This window comes from Varanus komodoensis, unplaced genomic scaffold, assembly GCF_004798865.1.
Source record: "Varanus komodoensis strain SLA01 unplaced genomic scaffold, ASM479886v1 scaffold24, whole genome shotgun sequence".
Classification (NCBI taxonomy): Eukaryota; Metazoa; Chordata; class Lepidosauria; order Squamata; family Varanidae; genus Varanus; species Varanus komodoensis.
The window spans coordinates 3503673-3527906 of record NW_025335641.1 but is presented as its reverse complement, the minus strand read 5'-3'; positions in this window follow the sequence as shown (position 1 = coordinate 3527906).

Below are 24234 nucleotides of genomic sequence, written 5' to 3'. Positions count from 1 at the left end.
CAGAGCAAGGCTGTAGGCAGCAATTCAGAGTAATCTAGAAACCAGGATGCATGGGATAATGCAAGTAGCGCGTTGAAGTCAAGGGACAAAGCAGGGGACAGAATCAAGAAGGAAACCAGAAATCAGGCTCAAGGAACAATCAAGGATCCTGGGAGCTCAGGGCGACCTGGTTGCTTGAGCACAACAGGAAGACCTTTTATACTTCTTCCTCTTCAGCCAGTCCAGGGCCCAAGTGAACTTCACTGAGAACCTGCTACCTGCAGTTCAGCAGTTCACCACATGGGGCAGTTTTCCACAGATCCCTGCAGGTCCAACAGATACACAGCAATTTTTTTTATGCATTCTATTTTAACAGTAATGGCAGCACTATAATTTTTCAGATGTGTCTGTTTGCCCACAAAAACATCCTACTCTTTTCATCAGAAATTGCCTTACTTGCGTCAATGGTGAAATTCTGGTGCAGGAAAAGCATTGGTGCTGAATCAAAGAGATGAATTTCAACTCTGATATTGGGAAGGAAAAGGGAATATGGAATTTTAAGAGACATTTTTTGCCTGTGGCAGCAGCAGTCTTACTCCCTTTTGTTCTTTTTTGAAAACTTATCCTCACCTGGTAGCTCTGGAGACTTGAGGAAGCCATCTCCATGCCCCTGTCCCCAAGTGCTGCTGGAATGCTGTTTGCACACGTTGACATCTATGGCTTCTGGAAGGTCATACTGATCTGGGTTTCTGATCCCATTGAATCCTACGTGCATAGGTATCCATGCTGGAGAAGTCCACACTGGATGGATGGACATCAAGGTGCAGTCAGGGAAGCTGCACCATATCTGAGGGAGGCTAGCCGTGTGGTCCTGTTGCCCCTTGCACTCATGGGGAAGGGGGTCCGTCACATGCTAAGCACATGAAAGAGGCTCCAGGTGTAGGGACAGGAATAGATTCTGGCTGCCATCCAGAGTCTGGTTACTTCTACATGCCTTGCTGCTCCACTCGGCCCCAGGAACTTTTAAGGAAAGGCTCACACTGAGCGTGTCATCTCACTTAGTCTCACGAAGAAACGAGTTAAGACTGAGAATACAGCGGTGGAAGGGGGAAATGTTGTGCAAGACTGCCTCTGATGATGAGAGATGGGTGTGAGCTGGTTTGCCAAGCCAATTTGCTTGGATTGGAAGCTTCCATTATAGGCTGACTGACAGTGCTGCGTAGAAGCTTTGGCTTGAGGCTTTATTAATGAACTTGTGTTGATATATTATTTTTAATATATCAGTATATTTTGAAATGCATGGTTATCACAATACATGCTGATTCTTAAATGCAGTACTGTTATTTATTGATTGTGCATTTAGACTGCCCTTTTTCTTTTTGTGAACTTCTTTTAGCTCAGTGCAGGCCCCGAGCATCCATTCTGGTACCCAGTGTAAGCTTTTAACCTGACCCCCACCCATACACACCACGATCCCATCCTCAGCTCATCTACATCCCTAGTGTATCGCTGAGCTAAACTTCAGAAAGGCCTCACTTGATCTGAAAAAACAGAGAATTGATTGGCTCTCTTTACTTCGCTTTGTTTAACTTTGTGATAGCCCGGCTGCCATATATGGAAATGTAATGAGTGTGCACATTAGACATTTCCTCAGATATTTTGGCCCTGTAAATCATCCGCACTTGGGATCAGTGGGCCTGATTGTGATGGCCCTTTGCCCCTTCCCCATCTGTCCTTGCCGCTGCCTGTGCATAAAGACCTCTGGGGTTCTGGAACCCTGGAGGTTCTTGAGAAAATAAGTCACACAGGGAAGCGCAAAATGCTCTGTCTTTCAAACCACACATCCGAGATTAACTGCATAAGCTCTTTCTTTCTGTTCTGAAGAAGGAAATGAGGCAACAGCTCACTGTTCGCGATGCTTCTTGTTCTGCTCTAACTTTGCTACCTGCGTCTGGCGTCAGCAGAACCCACAAGAGCTGGACAACAGATACATAGACAGAGGGAAATCGGTTTCCATAAACAACCTTAAGCATGATTTCCCATTTAGACTGAGCCGCCAACCCCTCAATATAAGTAGACTGAGTAGCTGATGACGGTGGGTCCGTGTTAGAAGGACGACGCAAAACAGAAACTGGCATGCTAAGTGGTCTTTGGTACCCAAGACATGTGTGTTGTGGAATCGAGTGCTGTTCCTGCAACCCCCATGGGGCCATGTCTATTCTCCTTGGCTAATCAATGGCAGCCTAAGCCGCCCTCATTTCTTAGAAGTCTCCTCTTATCTTGCTACCTTATTCAGGATGACTATTAGAAGAAAAGTGTACATGCCAAGGTAAAGGAAGCAGGGTAGACTTTAATCATCTCACACCTTGCTATGTCAGCAGTTGAAGAGAAAATCCGGAAACTCCAGAACACGTACATGCCAAACCTGTATATAGAAAAATCACAGTTCTATCTGTCATCTTGTGTGTCATAATGAATACGAGACAACACACTTGGAACTATGACTAAATAGGGCTCTATTAGCCTAATAACTGCCAGGCCTCCCAGAACTGAAACAAGATGCGAGGTAATGTAACTTCATTTTTTATCTCTGTGCCTCACATTTTATTTATCAAAATTGCCACTATCACAGTTTTTTTTAAGTACTGTCAATTGTTACCCCCTCAACTTTTTGTTATTTTAAAGCATTTATTTCTTAATATCTCTATGCAACCTTTTAAAAGTAAATAGCTATCAAGGCAGTGTAAAACAATTTAAAGCAATTTAACTTCTGTGAACACATTTACAAGGCTGCAGTACAGAACTGCAACAGAAAATGGTTTGATTTGGAATTCAGGGCACAGAGCTATGTGGATGCCAGGAACCCTCCAAATTTGGAATATGATGGGCATCCCATGCAAGGCTAGAGAGCATGTAGATGAAAGCCACCTCTCTTCTGCTTGCACACTGCAAGGCAGCTAGATGGCCAAGTTTGGCAATCTAAGTGCAATGTTGCAGAGAGAGGAAAACTGGCTGAGGTGCCACAATCTTCACCGCGCTCCTCTCCTTACATCCCCAGCCCAAGAAAGTTCCTTTCTGAGCTTGCTGACCTCAGAGCTCAGCCAGCAAAATTCTTTTGTTGCTGGCAGCAATGTGGACAAAGAGATGTGGGGACCCCCAGCTAGGCAGTTGATTTTCCAAACTGGAGCTGGGAATCTGAAAACTCCTGTTGCCATACGGCCCCTGTCTAAATAGTCATAAGATTATTCTGAGCATCTAATAAATTTTGCTATAATTTAACAATAGAACTCAATTTCATTGTAAGAAGCACATGCAATCATGCTGCTTGTATTCTTCCTATAATATCAAATACAGCTCCTGAGAAGTGTGCTCAGTTGCAGTGGTAATTAATAAATACATTCCATTCCCATAAAAACATGGAATTGCTTTTGGCTTCTTTCACTTTTCTATAACTTGTAAGTTTGGCCATCACTGCATATCTATATAATTTTGCTTTTCACTCCAGTTTCTTGAATCTAAGCCTTTCCTCAATATTTTACATAACACTACCTTGCCGCAACAGTCATATTAAATATCAGTTATCTGGTGTTCAGCCCTTATTTTGTGCGCAAGCCAATACAATAACACAGAATCTAAATCTCCTGATATTCTTTTTTCTCACTTTCTTGCTTGAGTAATTCTTTTGCCTTGTCACATTACCACCAGAAAAACATCAGCAAAGGCCAAAGTGATTCAACTATTATTAAAACATATTAAAGCATCTTTACTTGGTGCTGAGAACAGCACAGTGGCAAATGAACCTCTCTGGGCAGCATGTTGTCAAGTCAGAGTGTCATGACAGAGGAGGCCTATCCTAAGCGTTTGTTTGGTTTTTCCCAAGAAATCCAAGGGACTTCAGAAGTCCCTTTGGATGGGGATATTGACTGAGTCAGGTGCATACAAGAGGAGTCCCATCTAAAGGAGCCTTAGCTGAAATTTTGTGGCATCATATAGTGCTGTTTCTTAGAGGTGATGGCACAATAAAACGAGCATGTATGGGCACTGCAGGCAATAATGTAACAAAAGAACAGTATCTATTGTGCACATGGATCTAATGGACATATTTCGATGGCTTGTGGCTATTGTACGCTCTTTCATCCTACCAAGAAAGAGCCATTCTGTGCATGGAGCTGAAGAGGAATCAGGTTCTCTTTCTATTCATACCCTTAAAAAAAACCATGTTTTTCTCACAGTATCAAGTGTGCCAAATGAGGCATATGGTAGTAGGTCATTTAGATAATGAAATGGCTTACTAGGGTGAATTGTTTGTTTATGGGATCGTGGAATAAGAAAAATACACTGGGCACTTCCGAGTGCACTTTTCTCAGAGATAATCCTTGCAGCATCCTCTCAGGACTTGTCAATCCATGCACATTAGCCACAGATATATACCACTTGTATCTTTGTATTAGTGACATTTCCTGACTGTCCATATTTGTGACATGGTGAGGTTCATGGCAGGCAAGTGAAAGCTACCCATCATGACAACTGAGACAAATCCAGGGTGTATTTTTCTCTCACTGTGTTTAATGATTTCACAGATCTGCTAAGCTAATACTAACTCACAGGACTTCTTGACAGCTTGCACACTAGGCAGAACCTATGGGGAGGTGGTGCTTGCCAGACGTGTGTGAGGCGCATTTAATGGCTGCATTCTGACAGTCTAACATAACAAACAAGCCTAGAAGGCCCCAGGCCTAGGTACTCTCCTCAGTCCTCTTCTAGTATGGTAGCAAGGAGGAGACTCAGCTCTTGTTTCCATTTTGTGATAAACCACAATTAAACATGGGAAAACCAGGGCTCATCTTAAATATAACTGGAAGAAACTAGATTGGTAAACCATGGTTTCCCTCCACTAACTGCACTAAGGCTTAACCATCGGTTGTCCGGTTCAGACACTATGAAATACTGCAGCTGATGTAAAACGAAGGCTTCTGAACTCCTTGTAGTTGTGCTAGGAGAGAAGGAAGTGGGGCAGGAGCCCATTGTTTGCCTGGATTCATTCTCATTATGCCAAACTATGGCTTCACATGACTTCTGAACACAGGAGGAACTCTGTGGGGTCAGATCAAAAGTCTATGCAGCCTAGCAGCCCCTTTTGACGACACCAGTGTGGCGCACAGGTTAGAATGCCGGATTGGACTGGGGAGCCTCAGTTCTAATTCCCACTTGGCCATGAAGCTCACTGAGCAACTCTGAGGCTGTCACTGGCTCTCAGCCTAGCCTACCTCACAGGATTATTGTATGAATAGAATGGGAATCATGTATATCTGAGCACGGAGGTTGCATTAAGCTCTCAGGGCCACAGTTGATAGACCTGTTCCTGATTAATACTCTCTTAAAGCCATCAACCATTACCCCATCTGGTGGTACTGACTCCCATAAGCTGTGTATTCCACAAGGAACCTCTAAGAGAGAGCCACATGTCTTTAAAAAATGCCCATTTGCATGTGCCAGCTCATTTGACTAGGTATGAAATGTGGAATGCCCACTGGAATAGATTCAGTGGACTTATAAACAAGTCAGACAGTCAGTTGCAAGTTGTGAAGCATCATTTAGCTGCTGCAAGAGAGAAGAGTTTGAGGAAAGCAGCATTTATTAATGCTATTTAGGGTCAGGAGTGTAGCTCAATGGTAAGGAACGTGCTTTGCATGCAGAAGTTTCAGTCCCTGGTATCTCTGGGTTGCACTGGGAAAGAGTCCCTTCCAGAGCCTTTGGAGAACTGCTGATGTTTGCTACCAGCAATAGATGGACTCAGTAGATGGCAGCTTCCTATGTTCCTATTCCATGAAAGCCTATGGGGTTTACTTTTAAGTCAAGTGGAGTGAACTCTTGTACTTCCTGCTCAAGGCCTTGTGGTCAAGTGTGCAATGGGTCAGAGGCAGGCAGATGTTTTTGCAGCAATGAAAACAAATGTTTAATGTATTGCCAGGATCAGTGCAAGATCCATGAAGTCACTTGGCTCATGCATAATTTAGCAGGGCACTAAAACCATGTTGTTCCTGTCAGTTAAGTTTTATTTGAATAACTTTGCATTTTAATAATGTGGAAAGCTCACAGAAACCTACAAACTGACCTGTATTAATCCTTGGCTCAGTATGTTGCAGGGAGCCTGGAAGCCTTGCACCTGATGTTCTGCCAAGAAAATATCCTTGCGACCATGCTACTCTGCCTTTTGTGGAGTAGAAAAAGGAAGCTTCCCATTTGAACAGATCTTAGAGCATACTCAAAACCCGCATACCGGCAACATCTGTGGGCCATCATGCTTTGGGTGGAAGGACCAGTGCTGCCAGGGGATTAAATCTAATCATGCTGAGTTTAGCAAACTGATGACAGCTTTGGCCAGGTGCCTGCAGGCTCCCTGAAGACCCTCCTGTTTCCTGTTATCCTTGCACTCATCTCCATTGTCCCTCCCCATTCAGCCCTGTGGCCACTTCTGTCACTGCGTCTGCCTCCCGATTTGCTCAGCAGTGAGGAAACAAGGGATTGGCAGATCTGGAGACTCATCTGCCACCTTCCCGATTCCTCACAGCAAGAGGCTGTGGGTGGGTGGTGGGGAGAAGCAATAGGGGTGGGAATAAGAAAGGAGAGGCAGTAGGAGAAGATATCCCAGGGGGGAGGAGAGGGTGGCAAGAGAAATGTGAGGCAAAAGAGAGGGCAAAAGTGGGAATCCTGGAAAGGAGGCTAAAGGAGGCGCCTGTGTCTCATTCCAAACATAAAAAGTGGGCGTGAGTCTCCGAAGGAGTCGCGTGTGCCTGCAGCCTCAACCCTGCCTTGCTCCCCCATTTTGCTGCCCTGCACGTGCATTTTGTAGGCCTGGAATGCTGCATTGCCAGGCTTCCTAGAATGACTCTCCTAAGAAGGTATGTTCAAGGTAGTCTTGAAGGAATGATCAACACAGATAGAAAGGGCCATTTGGAAGTCTTGCAAATCCATAGCAGGGGAACGAGGGACCTGGCAACTCAGCTCGTTGGGGACAACTTCCTGGTCCCAGCTGGATCTCCCTTTCTGTGGTTGTCTTCAAAGCAGGTTTGAGCTGGACCAGACAGTCTGCCAAACAGAAGGCATCTGCAGAGTAGAAGACTGTCCTCCGACTGCTTTTCCGAGTACAGCAACATCATCTGCGGAGCATCTGTATCACCTGTTCACTCTGCTGCTGCTGCTGGAAGGGGGAGAAGTACAATTAGAGATTATGCTCACCAGTGGGCAGCTGTGGAGGCAGCTTGCTAGTAAACATCTAGCTGGGCTTAGCATGGGAACAGAGCAGGGAAGGAGCGAAGGCTCACTGTCAGAGCATACAGGGGTGTGGGACACCACTTATACCGTCACCACAAAAGAGGACATGCATCACTGAAGGAGGATGATATAGGTTAGCATCCATCTGCATGCAATAATTTGCAAATGGTTGCAGATTTAGAAATTGCTACAATGTAAACAGAAATGCAGTACATTTCCCCATGGAGGGGGGAACTGATCAGTGACTGGGGAAATTGTTCATCCTCCGTGCTGTTAAGAGGGACTGTCAAGGACCCTGCTTGCACTTCCTTCTTGGGGTTCTTTCTCTTCAAATTTATTTTTATTTATTAAAACATTTTTATGCCGCCCCATTCGCCGAAGCCTCGGGGCGGCTCACTTCAATAAATTGGACTTGGGATGCACAATCCGTCAAACAGAAAACTGTCCTCTGACAACCCTTCAAACAGGATTGAGCTCTGTAGTATGTGAGACATGGCCACACTAGAGCATATGTTGTTCATGGCGAAGCTCCAGGTTTAATCTCTGCTTTGGGCTCAGCTTTGGAGAATCTCAAGTAGTATGCACTACTTTTCTGGACAGACCAGGTGACTCTACTCAGTGCTGGCCCTGCTGCAGGCAGAGTGAGACAAAAGGGCAGCAAACCATTAGTCATTTAATCTGTTGCTGTATTTTATGGTTAGCATGAAGGATGTGGGATTTTGTGCCTTGTGCGTCTGTCAAAATAACCTGGCTGGCTGTGGGGACCATGCACCTTTGCTCAGATGGGAAGGGATGTACTTTGTTGAACCCTGAACCTGGCTAAGCATTGGGTGGTTTGCGTTCCCACACACAATACATTTAAACGTTTATTATGCACGGTGCTTAATTCTGAATGGGGTCACCTGCAGTCTTTCACTGGAAGACGTCTTCTTGATGTCAGCTGGCATTTTGTTCCCTTGTTCTGAGGCAATTGGTTCCCCACCTCCCCAGCTCTGTTTCTTTCTGGCTTTTGCCAGAAACTCACTTTTGTTATTGACACACAATATATAATAATATACAGGCAGCAGGAATGATAACCAAGTCATATTTCCCAAGAAGTCCCATTATTTGTGCAGTCTCAGAAATTGCATGGGCATCAAGACCAAATATGTGTGCATTGTGGCTTTCTTTCTCCCATTAATACAAAAGGCCCTTAAAACCTTTGGCTGGATTGTGCCAATAGTGAAGATGAATGTGCTGCGGACAGCTGTTTCTTCTGGGCCCTCATTTCTGGCCGGTAGTGTAAGTGGGAACCTCGTGTGCTGAGAGCTGTACAAAATGTTTCTAAGGACTCGGTGTGGTAAATAATTTTGCAAGCTGTGAGCACACCATTTCCAGTGACTGGCTCAGAGGTATCAAGACATGCATTTTCGATATGGTGGTAGGAAATGAGTCATAAAGCAAGCAATGCAATCTTAAAACAACAATTAGGAGTGCGGTTGTGAGGAGTGCAGGACAGACAACAGCCAGAGGGACATTTTCTTTGGGGAGTGGGAGTTCCTGTAAGTACAGGCGGCTTGCGTTGCGTTGCTCGCTCATTTCCTTTTACAAAGGGAGCGATTCTCTCTCTCAACAGAGAGTCAAAGAGAGAGGGAAAGGGAGGGGAAGGTGTGCACACTTCATTGGTCCAGTGAATTCGTAATGTTCGGCAAGTCCATCTGGAGAGACGACAAGTCATTCTCCAGTATTTCCTGAGGAGGGTTACTGAAAAGTAATAACTGTCATGGCAAGCCTTCACTTTTCACAGTAAATAATGCAGCCTTCCCTTGCGTGTTCCTGTACTTAATCACTCAGAAACACTTAAGAGATTATAAACAGCAGGTTGTCTCTGTGGCAGAAGATTGAGAGCCTCTGGACTTGGAGGTGCCAGATAAGCAGGAGTCCGACATTGTTCTTGCCTTACCAAAGGGATGCCACTCAGATAGATTTTTTTTGTTTCGTTTCTGCAAGTTCTCCTCTTTCCCCCTGAGCTTTGAGATTCTGATTCATTTGATGGCTGCACGTGTGAGATCCTTTCTGTTGGCGTGGGAATATGCAAGCAAGATTTCGAATTAGGGCAATGCACGTTGCCACTGAGATACAGTTGTCATCACAAAGCCATCTCACTGTGTCTGGCTCTGACTTGGCTTATTAACATTCCTTTGCCTCCCCTTGAAATTCCTTAACAGTTTTGCACAAGCAGCTGTCTTTAAATTTGGCAGGACACTGCTTTAGGTAGAATACGTTGGCAATTTAAGGATGTGTGAATTCTGCAGAAAACTTCCACTAGGCTTTTAAAAATGTTTAGCTTTCTGGGATGTTCCTTTGATGCTTTGCATGAACAGAAAACTTCAAGTTCACCTGCAATTTTCTTTCAGCTCAAATTTGGTGATAATGCTTCTTTGAAGAGAGGGCTGCCCGTTTTTGTGGGCTCGGGGTGTAGTGAGTAAGGATTAAGCTGTTGACTCTAACATATGTGTGATCCATGTGGTTGAATGCTTTCACATAATTAATAGTGGGAAATGATTGGATGATTCTCCTCTTGTCTTATTAAAGACATGGGAGTCCTGTTGGAATATAAGTTGGCAATCCTAACACAATACACTGAAGTTATGAGTTAGAAGCTCTTCATTCATTTGCCTAACTAATGTTCTGAACCCAAACCCTACAAATGATGCTGCTTCTCTGCAGGAATGGCAAAAGGTCACTGGATTGCCAGGTCACAACCAGAGTTTCTTGCTGCCTTGAATATTCTGCTGAATCCTGGGTCCAGGCAGCAGTGGCTTCTCCAAATTGTTCTTCCCCTGGATCTTTTGTCCAGTCTCCCCATCCTGCTTTACTAGAACAACAGGTGGGATAGAGCCCCCCCCCACCCAAAAGTCTGGGAAACACTGTGCCAACTTTTAAGCAGCCTTGGTTCTTGTTCATTCAAGAGGAGCCTGATTACAGATTTTAGCAGGTGACTGTGACTCTTTGTGAAATGCTCCACTCCTGGCTTCAGTACACCCAACTATTGTGCAAGGCACAGGTACAAGCCAGCCACTTTTTCTTCTGGTGGGTTGGCAGTCCTAACAGGAGGAGTGGTGGCTGCTTGGCATCAGCCTTCAGGAGCAAACATAAAGGGGGAGCCTCCAGGTTGTGACCTGGCAACTCCTGAAGGCCTCGATAGACAAAACTCCTGTTTTAATTCTCAGTGCACGTGGCAGACACTGGAGATAGCTCAGCATGTGTTGGGGTTCTTCTACAGTCAGCATTAAAATAATAATGAAAAGACCTTCGCATGCCACTAATAAAGTTTCCCCCTTATTGTTAACTGCTAGCAAACCCAAATGTCTGAGGAATCTCTGGCTGGCTGAAGCGCTCTCATCATTAAGCAGCAAGAACACTTTTGATAGGTTTTCAACAGCTCCGGAGTTTCTGTCAACATCACTGTATGGCTTTTAAAAGTCTCCCCCCTCTCTTAATAGGTCCCAGAACCCATGAATACATTCAGGTCAGTTGTTTAGAATCCGAATCCTTCCAAGTAATTAGCAGGTAGAATTACCTGGTAGCAGTCAGTCAGTCCTGCTGCCTGCAATCCATCTGTAGAAGCTGCAGCTGGGGTAATTGCTGTCTCTAGTGAGCCCGCAAACATGTCTAATTTAAATTGTCAATTGGGATTTTTCTTCAATCCCTGTGCCAGGTTGCGAATTTTCCTCCCACAAAAAGCGAGACAGATATATTGAACATGTGGGTCTCTAAGAAAATGAAGGCTCCCCTCTCCTGATCACCCCAGTGACTGCAAATGTGCAAAAGCACTCAGAATGCCTTTCCCTTCTTATCCACATGTGGGCATAAAGCACAAGCATAAATTCCACCTCCTCACTGTAGCAAAAGCAGATCAATGCTAAGTGGTCCTCAAACTTTACTGAATCTGTGAGGCATCACTTGGCTTTTTAGTGATTGTGTGCATTTCCCAAGGGCTGGCCTGAGAAAGTAGGCTACCCTTGTAGGCTTTCTGCTTTTCGTTACCCTCTCACTTGACATTCTCAGGTCATGAATCAACCAAAATGCCCAAACAGAATGAGGGTGTGCACTGACATTTGCAGGAGACCATGGAAGAGATTCCTCTCCTCCATCACTGGGTCCTGTAACCTAGCTGGCTGCGCTACTACTTTGCCAGCTGCCCTTTGGAACCATCTCCGGGTCATGGCGTCTGATCTGCCTTTTTTGATGGTGATAAACTGTTTGAGAACAGGGAACAGTTCTTTCTATCATAGAAGCCACATTCAGGACAGTCTCTCCCTCTCCCTCCCTCCCCTTTTAAACATAAGGAGAATTCCTGTGGGATAGCCGAATCTTTTGTGCAATTCATACACACCCCCTTTGGGAGAATGTGGATCGACTCTGAACAAGGCATACTGTATGTTTGCAAGGTTTGGGAATCACTCGTGCATCAGCATGAGCAGGGTGCTTTCCCTAATCTAACAGGCTGAATTTTTGCAAACATGCAGGTCCTCTTTGGCTGACCTCTTCTGCTATGCACATGATGGTAATCTGTGTATAGTGGAATCTGCCACCGTGTGAGTGGAAGAGTGGAGATGATGCCAATCCCACTGCCCCATCCTTGTTGCTCTCCACAGGCTAGAGGGATTGCATGTGCAGTGGGGAGAGTGCTCTACTTGGGTCTAGGGCTGGGTGTATTGGGTCTAGGTCTGGAAGATCAAATGCTGAATCACATATAATTTTAATTTTAATTAAAATTTTAATTTTAATTTTTTGTTGTAAGCCGCCCCGAGGCTTCGGCGAATGGGGCGGCATAAAAATGTTTAAATAAATAAATAAATAGATAGATAGATAGATAGATAGATAGATAGTCTGTACAAGTATACAGACATTCACCCTCCCTGCAACTTGTGACAGGGTGGCCAGCATCCCATCCTATTTTAATGGAGAACAGTCTTTTGTCTGAAGGAATGTCCTCTATTTTGAAGCCACCTTCTGTTTGAATGACTGTCCAGTCTGAGATCTTTCTAGCAGCGCTGACGCCACCATGCAAGACAGACTGTATTGAGAAGGAGCCAGCATGGAATGAAATGCGCCAGTGATCCAGTGGTTGCCACCCAGTGGTGCAGATCACTCACCACGAAAGGCTTACTTCCCAAAAGTCCAACTGGTGATGTTAAAAGAAAAGTGTCTTGCCCTGTAACCTAAGTAGAAGGCAAAGATGAGGTCTGAGATCCAAACTGTAAGACCACTCTTTTGAACCCAGGTGGAAATAGCTCAGGAAGGCAGCACCGCTTTCCAGCACACCAGACTCCCATTTGTTGCTGATGATGATTTTAAAGAAAGAAAATAGAAATCTGGAGTGATGGGCCAATGTGCCCACCTGGGCATATTGGTGCCCACAAACACTGCACTGGAGAACCCAGCCATATCATCTCCTAAGGGCATTACTGGCTTGCTTTCTAGGCTGGACCTCTCCTGCTAGTGGGTGAGACTGTGCTGCTTTTAGTGGGTGAGACTAGTCTTGCTTTTACTAATAGATTTTCAGGGAAACTTTCTCATTAGGAGAGGTTGTATTTTCAGAACAGAGTGCATTACTTTTAAAACTAGAAGAGGTATCCTCATTTGATGATAATATAATCAAATATTGGGCTTATCTTGGGTTCCTTGCAAGAAGAAAAAAAAGGCAGGAAGTAAATGCAATGCAATGATCATCATCTCATATCCTGGAATTTTTTCCACATACCTGAAATCTATGCAGTGTGCTTAAAATTCCAGACAAATCCTCATTAAATTGTTACATGTGATACCTAAACAAAACATGTGGAACTCACTCAAAGTGGCTTTAAAAGAAATACCCCCAAACCAACTGTATCCTTTTCTTTGATGGCAGGCAGCTAATCCACAGGTAATCCTTACAACTATTCATACATAATAATGATAAAGAATGGAAAATATGTTACCAGCGTATCAGTAATATAGCTAAGCTGCATTGCATAACTTGAGCCATGATGGAGATTTTGACATCATCAGTGGCAACCTGACAGATGTGTCATGGTGTTTAAGCTCCTTAAGCTCCCAAAGCTCTTTGGAAATGGATGTTTAAAAATACTAGATTGGAAAACATGCTGTTGCTTTATTGGGCTTTCCCACTTTTCTTTACAGCCCCTGAAGACTGCTGCCACACTTCCCCCCCAAGTTCACTATTGCCCTCTATTTGCAGTTTTAGCCAGATTCAAGAAAACAAGTCTGTGCCGAAGTGGGTGCCAAGTCCACGGGTAATGGAAATTGTAAGAGTTTTCTGTGAGGCAAGGAAAAGAAATTGGCCTCTGAAATGCCTGTTTTGGGAGAGGCATTAAAAGCCCACCTGATTATAAGGGATTTGAAGAAGAGAGCCAAATTCAGGCAACCTCAGCTGTACCTTTGGAGGAAGATAGCACTTCTGGAACTAGTAAATACCCATGTGGAGCTGTGCCAGTTTGGGGGAGAGTCCAGAGGGAGGCATGGCTGAGACTCAGCAGAGCAGCCCTTAAATCACGCTCAATGCCTTCTTGGTGATTTGGACACCATCCACTGTCAGCAACGGGAAGAGAGATGTGGTCAGCGTTCACTCGGTTGCAGGCCAACCTCTTGGATGACAAGATGATTTCCAACCGAAGTGTCATGGATTACTCCCTGCTGTGAGCTAATAGGGTGCTAATTAGCATATTCCATTTATTTACTTAACTGGCATAAAAACCATTGGGCACAGGTCCCACTTACAATGGTTTCCTGGGGAAGCCTCAAACTGCCGTAAGTGTTTACAGTGCTATGTTAAAGTAGATACAGACTCATGTAAATACAGCCAAGAGACTGAATGCAAATTACCACTGCTGCCTAATTGTATTGCACCTCCTCGACAGCTTAAAACATTAACAAAGGTTATTTTTCTCTTTCCTTGAGTCAGAGTCAGCAGCCTAAATCTCTGCCAGCAAGTTTTGAAAGAGAAGCCATGTAAAATATGTTCCATTTGCTGTACAGTCTATGGTAGAAACTATGAAAGTGTTTCTGTGAACAATTCAAATGGAAAACAGTCCTGGTAGGATCAGTAAATCCTGAGCTTTTTGTGACATTCGGATTTCCAGTTTTCTGCACAGTCTGATTTCAGTTCACATCAGGTTGCATATTTTGTGTGCGGGAGGTAGGTCTCACTTGAAAATTCACTTTTTTCTATGTGAATTTATCTAGATGCACATGCATTTGGAGCATAGATTTTTGAAATCTATGCAATTTCCACATTGACTGAAATCGAAGCACACATATTTTCCCACATGTATACATTTTTAATACACATTTTCTAAATATATATATTTTTCCAACAATTTTTTTTGGTGCGTGAATTGGATTGTAAGCTTGTAAATACATGGCTGACCTTTTGCAACGTACACTTGGATCTACTGTTGGTTTCAGAGCTTGCAGATTGGGTAAGCTCATATACATTTACAAACCTCATGGATTTCTCTCCATCCTAAGTTGTTTCAGAAAAAAATGATGCAATATTGCCTAGCTGTAGTAACCCAATGACCAGCTTGCACAGCCTTCAGACAAAGTTTAAAGAAGATTCTGATAGATGAAGGGATTTTCTTGGGCTGAGAATCTGCCAACTGCCTGCTTGTAACTGCTTTGGCTGAGCTGGATCAGTAGCCCATTTGGTACAGAATTGTTCACTCTAACTGGTAGTGTCTCTCCAACATATTGTGGTGCTATATGTATTACACTCCTCCGCAGACACTGCCTGGGACCTTTATCCCTGCAGTCATCAAACTATATTCAAGTGCACCCTAGGATTTCTTTAGAAACATACCAATACTTCCCCATTAAGAAGACCTGTAATACTGGGCAAGTTCCCTTGCAAGACAGCAGACCCACCATGTTTTCTCACTCTTTCTCTGCAGTAAGTAACCTCAAGGGAGATCAGGGCATGTGCTTGGCTGTAGCCTCACGTTCATGCAGAGCAATGGTGGGACCAATAGCACAGGTGGAGCCGGGATGCACCAGGAACGAATCCTCTCTAGTGAAGGGCTTCCATGGGAAAGACTTGCAAGGTCTGTGACAGAGGAGCCAATATGGAAAGCGCTTCCTGAAAACCATCTTTTCAGCTAGAAGTGAAAGAACATCCTGCAGGGCTTTCTGGAGCACCTGCTGGTGGAGGTGGCAGGCCCTGTGCAAGATGCACCAGTAAGGAGGCAGGACTCTTGTCGGATGTATGTGATTGAACCTGTAGGACTGGCCCTGGACAGAGAATGTAAAAGCTTGCAATTCATATTGTAATCAACTTGGAGAGTCTTTGGACTAGTATAGTGGAATATGAGTTGAATTAGTAATAGTGGTAGTAGTAGTAGTAGTAGTACTCCTGATATCTCAGGTGCAGACTGGAAAATAGTCCCGTCTGAAACCCTAGAGAGCCCTTGCCAGCCAGTATAGAAAATACTGAGCTGGCAGACCGGTAGCCTGACTTCATAAAGGGCAGCTTCCTATGTCCCTAGCATGAGGGAGCTTTGGCTATCGGGTGGTACAAAAATAACATGAAATAAAGTAAGTCTCGGTATGTCTGAGCAGCGAATGCAGACAAGTGAGGGGGGCATGGGCCCACGCCCTGCAACTTCACCTGCTTCACTCCAGCCTTCCTGCAGGAAACTCTGAAGGGGGCTGCAACACATATTTGGCCAAATGTGCTTGGAAACCTCCCCATATTCCAGAAGAGGATGGAGCTAACACAGGTGAGAATGCTGGATGGATGGCTTGTGTCATGGCTGTGCACCTCCTGCACAAGCCTGCATTCCCTATTCAGGCAAAAGGGCTGAACTAGGCTCATACTTTACCAATACACTCATTGCAAAATATACTTTCTTGGCCTTGGTACTGCTTCATGAGAATAAGGGCAACTTTTCTCTTTTTTTTTTACTGAACAAAATAAACGCAGCTGTTTCTTCTACAAGATGGCTGTTTGCTTTCCTCTGTATGTATGCATGTGTGTGTGGAAACTTAAAACTAATATTCCAGGAGAAAATGCTTGCTCTCTCTGAACACTCTTGTAAATCAAAAGATTCAGGGTGTAATGCTGCCCATATTTTACAGAAGAAGTTACAGTTATAGGGCAATATTGGTCCCTCTGCATATTCTGTGGGCGTGAAGCAGATTTAATGCAATCCGAGGATAACAATTTATAAACCAATTAAAGTAAATAGAGATCTGAGCATTGAGAGACACTGCACCTTATTTCAGCCTAATAAGACTTGCTCCCCAGGAGACACATTTTTTTGGTGTTCTTTGTGTTAAAGTAATCACACATCTAAGAAAAGCTGCTTTTCCTCTGGAATAAACTCTTATTTAATACTTGCAGTTGTCTTGCTTCTCAGGGAAAAAAAATCCAGCCATCTGAAAATTGTGCATGCCTTTTTTAACAGAATAGATTTTTGAGGAGCAGTAACCCCAACACAGAAAGGAATGTTTGCGCTCCTAATGAAGTTCTCTGGAATGCATTTCTGCTGCCATGTCCAGCTCCTACTGCCTATTTCTTAAGCCAGCTGTGGGGAGCCTGCTGCCCTCGAGATATTTATAGACCGTAACTCCCATCAGATCCATCCAGCATGGCCAGTGATTAGGGTTGATGGGAGTTGAGGTCCAAAGCATCTGAACGGTACCAAGTTCCTCACCTTGGCTTAAGAAATAGCACACTTTGCGTGGGTCTTGCATTTAAAATGGCTGCTGCTTAGCAAGTAGGCTGGCGCAAGGCCACGTGACTGCACCACCTCTGCTTGAAACGGATGTCACTTGGGCAGTCATTCTGTTTAAGGGACTAGTGCGGGGGTAAGATGTCTGCGGTGGATTAAGGTAAGGCAGCTGGTGGAATGTGTCTATGGAGAAGAACTGATCTTGCACTTTCAGCAGTGTGGCAAGACCCTTTCTCAGCTAAACTTCCATTCTGAAAGCAAAATTTAAGACCCATGAATCTGTCTTCCCATATTTTCCTGTTTGGTCAGTGGTGTAACAACAATCCAAGCTAAAATGTAAGTACTGGAAAGGAACACTTGATTTGGACCAACCTCTCCAAACCTGATCTCAGTAGGCTTGCCTCCTTGGTCCACTTGTGAACCTCTGCTTTGTCCCAGTAAAAAGAAACAAACTAAGTTGTTCACTTCCGTGCCCCACTCATATCTCAGAAGTGGGGGAAGCTGATTTATGCCAAGTTGGGCCACTGGGGCTGCCGGCACAGTTTTGTGGTCACTGACTGGCAATGGTTCTCCAGAGTTCCTGGCAGAGATCTTTCCTAGGCCTACCTGGAGATGCTGGTGATTGAACCTGGGACCTGTTGCATGCAAAGCAGGTGCTCTACCATTTCCCCCATAACCCCTTGGCATACTAGAGGTCAGAATGCCACCCCACAAACCACAGCTCAGATCTATTGTCATAGCTGTTTAGAAAGAGGCTGCTCTGTTTGGGATGCACAGCTGTGAATGCAATTGTCATTCCTAAAGAGAAAAATCAGATATTTATTGCAACTGCAAAATGAAACTAAACCCAAACAATATAAAACAATTCACTGCCCCAATTGTATTTTGCCATTTAATGGAAGCCTCCAAAGCCTGCTAAGGAAGACTTGGCGTTTCATTTGAAATGGATATTCTATGCTTATCATCAACCCATTACATAATTAATATCTTGTAAGCTTTCATAAAGCAGGAAAAATGTTCATGTGACTAAATCAACTTACATCCGAGAATTACTTCATTGAAAGAGCTCCCCATTCAATTTCTGAAAGCTATTTTGATTCCATCAGGCAGCAGAAATCATGCCCATAGTCCTTTGTAATTTTAGCATGTGCCATATAAGAGAACTCATCATCAGTGAATGAACCAATCTTTCAGTAATCTTTGTCACAGCAGGTAAAACAGAAATCGGCCTGTAATTTGTAATCGCCATGTCTTTGCTTGAGATTAATCCTCGATCGCCCATGGTGAAAAAGAGATATCTTTTGACCCAGGAAAGGGCTATCCATCATTCAGCAGGGCAGTAGAGTTTGCGTTTCCCAATGCACACTTCATCTGACCATCCTCCTTTTTTCCACACTGGATCAGCTTTTATCTCTTTTGCTGCCTCCCCCCCTCCCACCCCCCAGCCTTAAACCAAGCATGGATGCTCCAGACCTTTAAGCACACAGAAAATGTTTCAGTTGCTACTGGGGGAAGAAAAATAACATTTTATGGAAAAATGTTTTAGAATTTCCTTCTTATTTTTTAGATATGGTTGTGCGCTCGTGTGTGTGTGGCAGGGGGAGCAAAAGATCCTTCAAATTGGTTCCAATTACATATAAATAGGTTTCCCAGTTATTCTGCAGTTACAGAGAATCTGCACAACAATATTATTTGATAACACAATGCCTTTTTGAAGCTAACAAGTGAAAATATGCAAACCATGAAAGGGAATGCATTCTTTGTAACTAAACAGTAAAAAGAACATGGAACTGCAGCCAAAAATAGTCCTTCCCATTCTACTCAAAACTATCTAGAACAATTTCTTCCATGTCCTACTGGTAATCTTTCACACACTGATTTTAGCAAGGGCTGCTTGTGGCAAGAGGGAGGGAATGCCCAGGATAGCTCATATCTTGGCTGCGTCTCCCCCCGCCCCCTCCCTTTAATCCTTCTCTGGAGTTACTTTACCAGCCTCAGAGAGCAGCCAGTGTGGTTCTTTTCATCCTGCCTGTGAGGGGACAAAGGAGGGGAATTCGAGTGCCAATTCTCAGCTCTGAGGTTGGAATGCTGTCCTCCATCTGGGAATCTGAAGAATCCTACGGTCCCTTGCATTCCACGCCTTCCTTCTCTGTAGCACTTGGTGCAACTAAGTTGGTGTTCTGATGTCATTACAGTGAGGTGGATCCAGCCCTCACATGAGCAGAAATCTGCTCATGTGATGGGACTTTCCTACCTGTCTAAATGTAGATAACTCAGATAAGTGTGTTCTTCCTGTTTCATCATTCATCTACTGAGGGGGGGAGGTCACACAAGTTAATATGTAAATATGCATTTAAATAAATACTCAACAGTATTTTCTCATACAATTTGTACTTTTAAGTCCATTTGTTCCCCAAAATAAGAATTTCAAAATGTTTCTTATCCTACAGGATTCATTTTATATGCATTTTGATACATGGTTTGAGCCAAGAGCAACATCACAAAACTCAAAGAAGTGCAAAATCCGAAGGGCAACTGCATCTGGCCAGCATATTATGTCAGGAAGCACCAGTCAAGTTGGTTTGCTCTGACATGCAGGCTGGTCAAGTCCAGGAATGTCCTGATGTGCACCCAATGCTAAGGTGTACCATCGAACTCTACCTTGTGGAACATCATCTAACTTTAAACTATTTTTATGAGTGGCATCAGGATTATCTCCATAAAGAAGCCACTCTCTTGAACTTGGAACAGTTAAGCAGGGCTGTCATGGACAGGACACGCGGGGTGTGTTCATTCCTAAAAGCTGGCCCTAGCACTGGCCTCCTTCCTTCCCTGCCCCCGGAGCCCCACCTCAAGCTCTTCTTCAAAGTTGCTCTCACAGCCATGAAGCAGCCGGCATGCTTCTCTCTGCAGAGCGGTGGAAAGGGGGATCTAAGCACAGGCCCCCAGGTCTTCGGTTGCTGCAATTTTCCAGCCATGTTTCTGAGAATCCAGAAAATCATACATCCACACAGACACTGTCCATTAGCCATGGCTTTTAAAATGTCCAAACATATTATTAGGCATAATCCAACCAAAATGAAGTATTTTATGTCTCATTGATATTTGATATTTCATGTCTCATTGATTTCAGCCAGAGGTATTGAAACATATGCTTTACTTTCATATTTAAATGAAAGGAGCTTGAAAGAATTAAGTTTGGCTGGGTTGGTCCCCAATTTTAAATGTACAGTCAGCCTCCTTGGAAGACTGTGACTGTGGAAATAAAAATAAAATGTATTAAAACCCAAATGAATATGTATATATGTACAATACTTTTAATCTTTCTAAAATGTATCTCCCTGCTGGTATATGTGTGTGCTATTTCGAGCTGACCAGGAAGCTTGGCTACTGGGTGGTTAGAAATAAAATTAATAGTAATAACAATAATAATTACATAATATTACATAATAAAGGCTGTCCAAGGGAGAAGTAACTGTAAAACTCATCTGAATCTATAGTGATCCAGAAACTGTAGTGTACTTGTTGACTAGTTTATTTTATCAGTTTGGGTCAGCAGACAGATGCAAAGGCAGCTAATAGTCCTGTTCGGACTGGTCTTGGTGCAAACTTTGTTTTCCCACTAAAATATTTTCCTAACAGCTTTAAATTTCAGAATCTCTGTGCTATGATAGCAGATGCTAGAGTGATTGAAGAGCAGTATACCTTCATTGTCGCTTTTGGGTGCTACCCTAACATGAATGACAATGTAGCTTCCAAAAGCAGGGGGAGTGGGCACTGGTGGAGAATCAGAATTAATTTAATGATGCTTCAGTGACAAAACTGAATGAGATTTCATTTGTATTTGTGGCAGCATTCAGGCTGCAGGCTTGACTCAAGCTACAGGTACTTCACATATGACACACACCTCTTCAAGGCTCTAAATCCCCATTTCATTTTTTCCTGTTGTCTGCTCAAGAACTAAATGCTTTCTATGGCCCTGTTAATGGGGATTGAGATTTTTGTTCTGCATTAATGCAACAAATGACCCTGACTTGCAAGCTGACATTATCATGATTTTGAAATACTGTGATTTCTTTTGCTTTAGGGTATTTTAAACAAACCCTCAAAACAAAGCACACAGAGAGAAATAACCTGCCGTAACTTGTTTTCTTTCTAACTGATATACACAAGCATTCCTATAAAATCCCCCTGACCGATATTCTGCATTAAACTCCTTTGTCTGCTTACATCTTATGTAAATAAATGAATTTAAGGGGAAATCAAAGCTACAAGGAGAATACCTGAAATCATAGTTGAAGTACTTCACTAAAGAAAGGAGTTCAAACTGCACCGGAGACAGAGTTGCTGATGGTTTTCTTTGGAGCCGTAAACACTCTGCGGTGCATTCCTCGGGAATCATGGCAAAATGCAGCGTGAGCCGTTGATGGTCCTGCTTTCCCACCCCATCCCTAGGTGGAAACTGTAGCAGTGTCAGAAAACACCTCAAGACCCATCTGTTATTGCAACGAAAGTATAAATATAGACCATTATGTTTTTTTTAACTGGGGGGGGCACTTGCTTTATTAATCTGAGTCTAATCTTACTGAATTCTTTAAACACTTTTATTAAGGCTTGCTGAAAGGTTCCCTTGCTGTTTATTGTCTTTCTGCCTTATATCTTGCTTTTTTTTTTTTTTGCTTTCCATTAACTATTCCAACTACATCTTTTGACTTGAAAATGTCAAATGGCCTTTTAATAGATGTGGGAATGAAATCTACTTGCCCGCCCCTACCTTTGTGCTTATTCTTGAAACATAAAAGGTAGTCAGCTTTGTAGGCAACCACTATCTTGGGGCAAAATGACCCATTCTGATGGCAAGGAATATTATGCTAGAAATATGTTCATCATCGGGGTTTTGAGGCTTCCCCACCCCTGTATCCTGCATTGCCAGTGACATACCCATTATATTTTGCCCCCATTTAATTTTGCCTGTGAAACGTGGACTACCCCACAAGCAGCCCACCCCTGAAAGGGAAAATTGGGGAAATCTCTTCACTGGCGGCATGGCTCTGAGGCTTGCTCAGCGTGTTCACTGGGCCATTCCTGACTGTAAATGATGGAGAGGATTTTGGAATCCTTTCATAAATTTCAATTTTTCCATAAATCAAATTGTGAGAGATAATATTCCACTGTTTTGGAGAGTACAAATAAAAGAAATTCAAACTTGTCCACATACAGCGCATACAGGCTGTTAAGACACACCACTAGAGTTGCAGATTCTTTTTCTCTCTTACACAGACACACACACGCACAGAGAGAGCGAGAGCAAGAGAAAGAGAGAGAGAGCGAGTGAGTGAGCACTTTTAAAAAAAAATCATGCAGAGTATTTTGAATACACAGAGATTTACAACTTTTGGAAACATTGTTGGAATAAATATGAATTATGTTTAAATGCTGTATTTGTATTAGCAGTTATGCTTGCTTAAGGCTCATTGATTTCAATGAGATTTACTCACAAGGAACTACGGATAGGATTGAATGTGAAACCCAACTCATTAGGCATTATATGTGAATTTCAAGTCTGTGTGTGTAAAGTCATGAAGTCAAGTGGGGGAAGAATCCTAATGCCAATTGCTGAAGGAGCATACTTCATAATTTGAGATAGCTAAGCCTCACATTAAATATTTTGTTTCATTAATTCCCTAGGTTAATAAAAATATGTTTGTATGAAGATATTTGAGGATACAGATATTTGGAGCCATTGGATTACTTTTGACAACAGGGCAAGGAATCCATTCAAAGCTGATTTCTCTTTCTTTTGTTCACTGAGACCTGCAGAACCTAAGATAAAAAATGGCAGTTGTCCTGAGGGCACCCCAAGGCATGTCATTAAAATTGGAATTTGATCCTCTTTTTCATGGTTACTTGGGACAATCAAACACAGCAAACCTGAAAACTCATCAGTTTTTTTCTCCAAATTGACATGCCCTTGACTTTGTCAGTTTGCATTCTGTATGCCAGGGTTGAGTATTTCAAAATCCCTTTAGATGTCACTCTTGTCTTCAAGAATACAAGTATTAGGCCTTGTGCAAGATGCAAGGGATTTGCTTCTTCTAAATATTTCTGGGAGATTTCGCACCTTCTTCCTCCTCGATATTAAATTCATTAGACAGTCATTGTTGACAGTACCATGAACTGATTGATGACTATTAAAAATGGCTTTGCAATATAACTCTAGCATGAAATTTGAAATAACAGTTTATTTTATTGCAACTTAATTCAATTTTCATGAAAACCAAATTTAGGTATTTGGAATTTAATTCCCAAATGACTCTGAAGTGTCTTGATCTTAATTTTAGGACCAACTATTTAGCAGCTTTTAAAATCTGCAGAACAATAAGAATAAGAGCAACATCTGATTTTTAACACTGCCACTTCCTTGTTACAGGGGGAATTGATTTGGTAACTGGACAACGTGAAACAGAACGGCACAACCTGCGTTTCTCTGTAACCAGCTCTGTGCAGGCTCTTTTATAAAAGCAGTACAGCTCTCGGAGTCCACTCAGCAAGTACAATTTATCTCTGGCAACAGCATTGGAAAGAGCCAGTGTATGGATTCAAAACATGGATTCAATGTGGAAAGATGACTTCAAATTAAAAAAGGCATCTTCCATTGTTCTTGTACTGTATCATAAACTAAAACTGCATATGTCATTTACAAGGCGTACCTGCAGGTTTTATAGATCCAACGAATACAGTTTCAGTAGCCCTCTAAGGAATTGTGCATTGTGCTGGAACGGATGTGTGATCCCGGCCCTGACCTTACGCGTTCCCGTTGCTCCTTCTTGCGCCTGGGGTCTCCCGGCCGTACATTCCGGAGGAAAACCCGCACTTGCAGTGACTGCTTCCGGCAGCCAGGGGATGGTGTGGCACCATGCGACGCCGCCGCTGCGTCCCGCCAGCCCGCCGCGTTCTTGTCACTGTTCTCCCTGGAACCAAATAGGGAGGGGGAAAGAGGTGGCAGCAAGGGCAAGGAAAGGTGCAAATGGAACCACCGGGAAAAACCGGGAATAGGCGCTTTTATTCAAGTACCACCCAGTTCAGAATCAGCCAGTGCAATAAGCATTTGCCCGAATCTGCCCTATTGCATTCCCCAGTTGCCATTCCTCATGTTTTAACCTGCCTTTTAGGATATATTACTTACAATATTATAAAAACGCAAACATACTTTGATTCTCTCTCTCTCTCTCTCTCTCTCTCTCTCTCTCTCTCTCTCTCTCTC